Source organism: Erinaceus europaeus, chromosome 10 (genome assembly GCF_950295315.1).
Source record: "Erinaceus europaeus chromosome 10, mEriEur2.1, whole genome shotgun sequence".
Classification (NCBI taxonomy): Eukaryota; Metazoa; Chordata; class Mammalia; order Eulipotyphla; family Erinaceidae; genus Erinaceus; species Erinaceus europaeus.
The window spans coordinates 97298995-97306208 of NC_080171.1; the positions used below are offsets into that span (position 1 = coordinate 97298995).

At 44.2% G+C, this 7214-nt stretch overlaps 1 non-coding gene across 1 annotated transcript; it reads left to right on the forward strand.

The window, feature by feature from the left end:
* Positions 1 to 6626: 6626 nt before the first annotated feature.
* On the forward strand, positions 6627 to 6740 carry LOC132541008 (U5 spliceosomal RNA). Its single transcript, XR_009552203.1, has one exon. It is a non-coding gene; the product is annotated as a U5 spliceosomal RNA (small nuclear RNA).
* The last annotated feature ends 474 nt before the right edge of the window (positions 6741 to 7214 follow it).

The following is a 7214-nucleotide window of genomic DNA, read 5'->3' on the forward strand; positions in this document are numbered from 1 at the left end:
AGGAAATAAATCTCTCGGAGAAAACCACTTTGCTCACACAATTTCAATCCAACAGGGCATAGTGGCCCCAGTCACTTCTTGTTTTATTTAGCTGATAATCTTTTATTGTATCAGGAGACCCCTGCGGAAGCACCATGTCTTTACAGGGCTGAGGCTGCCCCCAGACAGCTGGGCTGCCCTGGCCAGGCTTCCCAGGCAAAGCCCATGCTCTCTCCCTCTCAATGGCAGTTTCAGCTACGCAGGAAAATACCAGCAGTGACTGTCCTGGGTTCCAATGCACAGACCAGGGCCTCTGTGGGGCCCATGTATATTCTTATTTAGCACCAGAGTCTGTACAACCTCCAAGTTCCCTGTCAGACTGAGCTCACTCTCCACGATTACAGCTGGGAACATTCGAGGCTACACTCCTCTCAGGGCCAGTCTTCCTTGAGTGGCAGAGTAGGATGACCCAGCCTCCCTTGAGAGAGTGGGGCAGTCCCTACCATTACTGGCTCATAGTGAGGGTAAGGTCCTGAAGAAGCCCACAAAGGGGCGTATGATCATGTCCCCAAAGGATGTGACCAATGATGGTAGAGAGAGGGTTCTATTAGGGGCCAGACCCATATTATCTATGGAGGATGCCAAGGATTCCTTGTCTAGGACTCTGGGTGATGAGGTGGCCTAGTAAGTGAGCCAGTCTCTTGCCCTTATAGTATTTCTAAAAATAAATAGAAACAAGTCTTCATATCAAAGAGGCATGTAGTAGGATAATGAGAGTAGAAGGACCCCGGTTTGAGCCCTGGCTCCCCATCTGCAGGGGAGTCACTTCACAGGTGGTGAAGCAGGTCTGCAGGTGTCTATCTTCCTCTCCCCCTCTGTCTTCCCTTCCTCTCTCCATTTCTCTCTGTCCTATCCAACAACGATGACAACAATAATAACTACAACAATAAAACAAGGGCAACAAAAGGGAATAAATAAATAAATATTTTTAAAAAAAGAGTCCAACATTTAAAAAAAAAAAGTCTGTCAGTCTTGGCACCAGGAGAGACAGTCAGGTAGGACTAAAATACTGAATTACTGCTTCAGCCCATATGTATATATTTCCTCACTGTATCTTTTTACACTAATGTCAGACTTGTCATCATTAGTAACTTTGCTATATAGACTAAAATCCTAGAGTTTATATGTTATAGCTGTTTCAGAGTTCAACCAGGGACAGTAGTATTTTGTGGTGGCGCACCCTCACTCCACACCTACATGGAGTAAGTTTCTCGAGTGGTGAAGCAGTGCTGCAAGTGTCTCTCTTTCTTTTTCCCTTTCTCTCACCTCCCTCTCAATTTCTTTATCTCTATCCAAAAAGGAAAGAGAAGAAAAAGAATGAACGAAAAGGCCATCAGTATTAGTAGATTTATCATGCAGGTACTAAGCCCCACAAATAATTCTGATGACAATATAAATAAATACATATAAAGATTTGATGCTGACTTTTTAAACAAGTGGCTCATTATATACTTTCTTAAGAACATTTTATTTTGAAGTTAGTTGTAATTTTATAAGAAATCGCAGACATAAAGTCTAGGATACATTTCACCCTCAAAGGTGCTAAGTTATAACACAATACCAAAGTCAGTGCTGTCAGTACAATCCTTTTAGACACAGCCAGACTCAGATTTTAACAGGTTTGAAACACTCACTTTTCTGTGCATTTCTCAGCAGTTTAATTCTACCTAACTCCAGGAGTGAGTATCACCTTCTCAGACACACTTAGCAATCTATTTTTTATTTTCCCTAACTTTGGAAACAAGGTATAACTTTCAGATTCTTAGTCTACCAGGACCTAAGTGTTACAAATGTGATCTCCTCAGTAGTATGGCTATCCTGCTGCCTGGTGGCCTGGAGTCATCTCACCTACTCTGGAGCTTCAGTTAGGCCTGTGCTCTTCTGAGCCTGGCTTCTCCAGGAGAAGGAAGACCTTCTTTATCTCACTGAATGGTTTTGGCCCCTTTGTCATATATTAGGGGGTTATACATATATAAGCTCATTTCTGGGCTTTTGATTCTGCTCCATTGATCCAAGTGTCCATTTCTTTTATTCCAGTGCCATGTTGTTTTGATTACTATTGCTTTATAGTATAAAATGACATTGGAGAGCATGAGACCTCCATATTTTTCCTTCTCAGAAGTGCTTTGGCAATTCATGGCCTTTTGTGGTTCCACACAAATTTTTGGACAAGTTGATAAATTTGCTTAAAAAATGCCAATCATCCAAATCATATTTATGCTGTCTGGAAGGTAGTGTGGTGAATTTGGACTCTCAAGCATAAGGTCCCAAATTTGACCCCCCGCAGTGCTTGTGCCAGAGTGATATCTGGTTCTCTTTCTTTTTCTCCTCTAGTTTAAATAAATCTTTAAAAAGAGAGATAACTTGGAATTCTGGTGGTGGGAATTGTGTGGAGTTGTACCCCTCTTATTTGTGGTTTTTGTCAGTGTTTCCTTTTTTTTTTTTCCTTCAGGGTTATTGCTGGGCTGGGTGCCTGCACCATGAATCTACCGCTCCTGGAGGCCATTTTGTTGCCCTTGTTGCCGTAGCCTCGTTGTGGTTATTATTATTACCATTGTTGATGTTGTTCATTGTTGGATAGGACAGAGAGAAATGGAGAGAGGAGGGGAAGACAGAGAGGGGGAGAGAAAGACAGACACCTACAGACCTGCTTCACCGCCTGTGAAGCGACTCCCCTGCAGGTGGGGAGCCTGGGCTCGAACCCGCATCCATACGCCAGTCCTTGCGCCACGTGCGCTTAACCCACTGCGCCACCGCCCACCCCCCAGTGTTTCCTTTTTATAAGTAAAAATTAAAGAGAGAGAGAGAGAGAGAACGAACTATGGCCCTGTTTTGGAGGTGTGCTGTGTTGCAGGCACTAGGAGTCCTGATATAGGAGGTGAGGTATTTATATGTGTATGCAGGTGATTATGATTAGCCTCAGAGAAGGGGAAGAGAGGAGAAGGTACAGTTTAGTAAAAGCTTGGGGCTTGTGGGAAACAGGAAATGGATTGGTGGGGTGGGCTGCTGAACAATTCAGCAGTGGGAAAATGTCCAGATCCAGGCATTTATGGGGAGGACACTGGAGTCTTGAAAGGACTTAGAGCAGGTGGGTGCAAGGCTCTCAGAAAATGCCATCTTGCCCACCAGAGAGGTGTCTCAGGGGGTAGAATGTAGGACTTGCATTGTGTATGCTGGGGTGATGTTCTGGCCTCTCTCATGAATTCTTTAAAAAAGAAAAGGAAAAAAGAATTCCATCTAGCAAATTACAGCATTAAACCAAGATGAACTCTAATTGACTGAAGCCTCTGGGCGTGGAGTTAATGAAAATTCAGAGTTCTTCTAGCAATGATGTCATCTGGAGTATGTTGTATGTTGACTGAGAAGTTCAGTGGTGATCATTTAAAGATATCCCCACAGGAAACACGGAAAACCACAGTGTGACCTCTTCAAATATGTATGTTTCTAGAGTGAAATTCACAGAGCCACAGACTGAGCAAGAAATGGGTGTTTCACATTTGGCCAGGAGGTAGTTTTGAATAGTATAGTTATCAAGCTGATTGCTTATTTATTTATTTTTCCATGCTTTGTTATGCATTAGTATATATTATTTAGATGCTTCACTAACATGTTAGTATATATGACATTAATTATTCATATATTGTTTCATATAATTATAATTCAATATAATTTCATATAATTCGTATAATTGTTTGAATGCTAAAGATCCTTTCCTCAGGAAAAATGACTCTTGCTGCTATTGTATACTGGAGAAAGGGAAACTCCGAGAGGTGAAGCGACCTGCCCAAGGCCACACAGCTAATGAATGCAGAACTGAACTCACACCTGTGGATCTGTGTGTTATCCACTTTATCACATCTAGAGCAAATCCACTGGAAGAGGGCAGGGGGAAAGGGAAGACACTGAGGACACAGAATTCTCCCAGTGTGGATGGCCCCGTGTGGAATTCCCTTTGAGACAGCTGTGCAAGGGTCATATTGAAGCCAGGGAAGCCCTAGGTAGCCACCAGATGGCACCTGTTTAGCAACTGCCTGTGGGAGGGTGGGTGGGTGGGTAGGGGGTCCCTGTCCTGGATGACTGTCATTAGTTCCATATTGAGGGTCCTGCTTATTCACCCTCTGAGGGCATTACATCATGCCCACACTTACTGCTGTGTGCCAATTGCATTCTGCTGGGGCCAGAGGATGACAGTGGTGAATATCAGTCATTTCCTGATGTCTCTTTACCCACATGTGAACACGGTGCCTGGGTACCACAAGGGGAGAAGGTCATTGACACAGAATGTACTAGGATTTGTTTTAATCAGGTACGGTGACAGGTGCAGAGTAAGCAATGTTATTGAAAGAGATTTCTTTTTATAGACCCCCCAAAAGGAGGGCCACACCACACCACATAGGACCACATGGGGAAGTGCCAGTGGTCAGCTAGGAGGCAGAAGGAACCCTGGAAAGAATGATCCAGAACCTTTATCTTGGGATGGGTAAGGCAGGGAAAGCAAATTTGAGAAAGCTCATAATTGGGCAGTTGGAATAACTGCAAATTGCCTTTGTTTGCTCCTGTATCTCTGAGCCTCATTCCTGCACTGCCATCTTTGGCCAATCCTACCTACCTCAGGCAAGCAAAGGCAAAGTCAGGAGATAGAATGGGTGTCCATGACAGGGCCCCGGATTGCACACACCGTGGGCCTGAGTCAGGCTCTGGGTTAGTTTTGGTGGACCCGTTGATGGTGACCAGAAAGGCAGGATTCTTGTTCTCAAACACTAGGAGCCCCAAACTCTGGGACATCTTGGTGGGAAGTAGCTAGACACACTTTGTTATGTTCTAAAATGCATATCCTTTGAGCCCCTGGCTACCCACCTGCAGGGGAGTCACTTCACAAGTGGTGAAGCAGGTCTGCAGGTGTCTGTCTTTCTCAGCCCCTCTCTGTCTTCCCCTCCTCTCTCCATTTCTCTCTGTGCTATCTAAAATGACAATATGAATAACAACAACAATAATAAATACAACAAACAACAAGGGCAACAAAGGGGATAAATATTTTAAAAATACATATCCTCCTCCTCACCAAAACTTATGTTTAAATCTTAACTCCTGTGCTTCAGAGTGAGACTGTAGTTGGAGTTAGTATCTTCTAGAAGGTAATTATGCTGCAATGAGATCCTTGGATTGGGTCCTACCTTCTTCTTCTTCTAGCGTTTGCCCTTCTTCCGTAGCCAGTCAACAGCGTCAGGTTGAAAGCTGTCAGGAGCTGCTTGTTGCTGGCTTTGAAAGTGACTGGGATCCATGTGGATTCAGTCAGCTAGGAAGGATCGTCAGTTTCCCCAATGAATGGGTACTCACGGGATGCACCACGAGAAGGTCGATCCAATGCCTGATTCACTATGACTGGTATCCCTTATAAGAAAAGGAAATTAGGGGAGTCGGGCGGTAGTGCAGCGGGTTAAGCACAGGTGGCGCAAAGTACAAGGACTGGCTCAAGGATCCTGGTTTGAGCCCCCGGCTCCCTACCTGCAGGGGAGTCACTTCACAAGTGGCGGTAAAGCAGGTCTGTAGGTGTCTATCTTTCTCTCCCCCTCTCTGTCTTCCCCTCTTCTCTCCATTTCTCTCTATCCTATCCAACGACTATGACAACAATGATAACTATAACAATAAAACAATAAGGACAACAAAAGGGAATAAGTAAATATTTTTTAAAAATTAAAAAAAAAGAAAAGGAAATTAGGATGTGCCCAGAGGGATGGCTATGTGAAGACAGAAAGAAGAGTGACTTTTACAAGCTGAGGAGAGAGGCCTCAGAGGACATCAACCCTGCCAACACCTTGATCTCCAGATCAACACTTCCAGCAGCCTCCACAACCACGAGAGAATAAATGTCTATAGTTGAAGTCACCCAGTCTGCAGTGCTCTGTTATGGTAGCCCGAACAAATGCATACTCCCTCTCAATATATTAATTTGCCTTTGGGAAGGGTGGGGGTGGGTGGCCTCCGGAGCTGATGCCAGAAACAAGACAAGAAACTCAGTTCAATTTGAATTTCAGATAAGCCATGAATAAATCTTAGCCTCTATTGAACGAGACATACATATGCTTAAAAAAATCCCATTGTTTATCAGAAATTCAGATCACCCTAGATATATTTCCGCTTGCTAGGTCTGGCTGCCTGATCTGAGCTCTGAAGCAGTGGTTCTCACTGGAAGCTGCTCAAGGACACTGACAAGAAGGGAGTGAAGTCCCAGGGTTGTTTCCCAGGCCTGAGTCACTATCCCCAAACAGTCCCCATCTCCTGCACAAACATATTTATTGGGCTTGATGGCAAACAGATTATGCTTGTCCTGGGAAGGGCAGCTCAAAAGAGAAAACCTTGAAGTCTGGGAAATAATGATGAGGGGAGTTAAATTAAAGTGCATAAAACCCTCCTGAGAGATAACGTCAGGGTGAGTTACAGGCCCGATAAGGGACTAGGGGCTCGCAGAGGGGCTTAGAAAGGTCGCCCAGCAGAGCGCAAGGGACCAGGAATCATAAATATGGGGCAAGATGCCCAGCCAGGGTCGCCAGGGTGAAAATATTGGGGTCATTCCAAAAACAATTATCCTGCTTGGTTTGCTCTTCAGGTCCTGTAAATCTTTCACCTTTTATAAAAGATTTCTGAGGAAAGAAGCACTTTGGAAGCTTTAACTGATTTTTTGTGGCTGCTTCTTGGTGGTTCTACTAAAAGAAAACAAAAAGACAAAGGGGAAAATCAATTACCCAGCATTCAAAGGGGGAAGGGATGGGCTAACTGGTTTCTTGTTATTGCTTGAGAATTGAGGCCACTCTGGGTTTTGACTTACCCTACTTGGAATCTGGACAAGGTTTAACAATTGATTTGTTCTGTTTAGAATATTGTCAGAGGGTGGAAAAGCTCATGTTATGCAGAGAGACATGTTTTTTGGTACAGACATGGCAGCTGTGTGGTTCTCATCTTACTGGAGTGGCAGCCATCTTGACTAGTGCATAGTTCATTCTGATAACAAGGCTGCCATCTTGACTCATGTGGTAGTCATCTTGGTTGACCTATGCCAAGGCTCATGTGTCTTCACAAAGTTCCTGAAGCTAGAAAGTGTGTCTAGGCTGTGCCTGGGGTTGTGCTCACTGCTCTATTTCATCTCATTTTCCCATTGTTTGTCCACAAGGATCTTG